The sequence below is a fragment of the Camellia sinensis genome, unplaced genomic scaffold (assembly GCF_055761805.1).
Source record: "Camellia sinensis isolate YWXY unplaced genomic scaffold, ASM5576180v1 Unanchor308, whole genome shotgun sequence".
NCBI classification, from domain to species: Eukaryota; Viridiplantae; Streptophyta; class Magnoliopsida; order Ericales; family Theaceae; genus Camellia; species Camellia sinensis.
In genome coordinates, this window is record NW_028129187.1 from 12,501 (window position 1) to 15,000 (window position 2,500).

Below are 2,500 nucleotides of genomic sequence, written 5' to 3' on the forward strand. Positions count from 1 at the left end.
CTTATTTACTTGGAATGGTGATCCATAAATATATGGGTCCCTCTTATTTTCATAATTAATAGATCTATAAGATAAAAGATTATATCTATAGTATTTTTGAAAATTCTCATTTTGATTTGGTAATGAATATACTTCGTAATCGTTTTGTTTTTTGTAATGAATTAATAGGTCTTTTTCATATGAATTCTCTTTGTTTAAATCTTGATTTTGAATTGTACGACATTTATTGATTCTATTTTTCCATTTTGCTGCTATTAATCTAGACCATCTAATCTGAGATAAATGGTATTGATAATGACCTCTTAACCAGTTTTTCCATTGATTTATTCCAGAATTCCGAAGTTTCTTATGTCTTAATTCATAATGAATTATTCCTTGTTTTCCAAAATAATCTTTTATTGAAGTCTTAAGAAAAAAAGACGTTCCGTGATATTGAAGAATAGATCTTAACTTATACAAGTTAAGAACTTGTGTTTGTGATATTTTGTAAAATACATATGCTTGTGACAAGGAGGATAAGTCAAAAAAATTCTGTGAATTCTTATTACTAATATTATAAAGTGACTTTTTTATAGTCGAAATAAAATTCATTTTATTTTGATTTGTTTTATTAATTCTTTTTTTATTTTTTTTATTATTGTAAATGGATTTATCAATCATTTTTTTTGTTGATTCAACAAAAAGTTGTATATTAATTCTGGGAATATTAATAATAGATAGAAGGATATCTGCGTATATCCTTTCAGTGAAAAATTTTATAAAATAATGTAATTTACGGATTAATCGAGTATTTCTTCTTTTTAATATTTGCCAATTTGGTGATTCCAATCTTTTAGCATTATAACTTGTTTTATTAGGACTATCATTTATTTCTGGAGTCACTTTTTTTTTATTTTTTGTAATTCTTTTTATTTGATTTCTGATTGTGCTTGTTCTATCAGTCAGATCTTTCATTTTTTTTTCTGTCAGTAAAAAATTTGTCCAATATGTAGATTGAATTCGACTAAAGGATTTATGAATTATATGATTGCGGGTTATAGAATCTTTTTCTTTTTTTTTTTTAGTTTCGCTTGATTTATATATTTCTCTCAATCTAAATAATAGAATTGGATTTACTTTTGAGAGTTCTTTTTTTATTTTTTTTAAAAACGGAATGCCCTTGATAATCCATTTTTTTGTTTTTTTTGAGATATTTAGAAATTTTTGTTCTTTCTTTTAAAACTTTTAGAAATATAAAATACTTTTTTTTCAATTTTCCAATTTTTTTTTCGAGTTTCTTAAAAATGGGTTCAAAAAAGGAAGGCCGTTTTTGGGGAGAACCAAAAGGAAGTTCAGCTTCCATTCCCCAAACCGTTAAAAAAAAAAAAATCATCTTTTTGTCCTTTCTTTTTGATTCGATCTATATGAGAGGACCGTGGCTTAGATCTGTGCCAGGGTTTCAGACAGAAAGGAAATAGCATCTTTATTTGAATACCGTCTATTAACCAATTTTTTCGGAAATTCTGTTTCTGATAATTGAACACCATTATAGGTGCATTTAACATGCATTTCTTTATTCCATTCATTTAAATCCTCAGACCACTCAGGAAATTGTAATAATAGCATACGGCCAATATTTTTAGCTATTATCAATGACGGTAATATAATATATTTTCTAAGAATCGATTGAGTTATTAACATGGAACCTCTTATTACTTGAGCAAATGGAATGGTATCCCAGGCTTCTGCTACTTCTATCCGCGCTTTCTCTTTTCTTTTGTTCTCTTCTTTTTTGTCCTTTTCCTTTTTTTCCCTTTCTTTTATTTCTTCTTCTGTATAATCTGAAATTTTGAATTCTGCTCCCCTTTCCTATACAATTTCTAAAAATGAGTTTTATCAGTTCGGAGATATCAAAAAAAAAAGGGTGTGATTTGTCTATTCTGTCCAAAAAAAGCGGAGAATGTGCATTTGCTTGAAAAATTCCCAAATAACTGTTTTACATCTTTGGGCTCGCATTGAACCTTTGATTATGTCTCGACGAAAATCAGATTGTTGCGAATATCGTATCAAAGCTACTTCGTCTCTTTTATTAGAATTATTAGTATCCTTATTATTAGGATCGGTATTTCCCCGGTTATCAGTAAAAATCACTACACGTTTGGCTTTTCTTGAACGAATCTGATAATCTATTGGTACTTCTTCTTCACTTTCTCCTTCCTGTTGTTCTAATTCGTTGATTAATTTGTATGACCATCGAGGGACTTTTTTACTGATTTCTTTTATTCCAATAGATTTTTTTTTTTTTTTTGATCATTAAGATCACTTCTAATTGCATTGAATAAAAATTTTGTTTTATTTTCGGAATCCATTCTTCCTTGTTCTGAAAATAAAGAAGATCCTTTCAAATTCAAATTTGATTTAAGTTCACTGATTAAAGTCAAGAAATAACTCATTTTTGTTGATAATGGGTTGTTATCAAATATATCTGTTTTATCTTTAAATTCTCGAGAATCCGTATCAG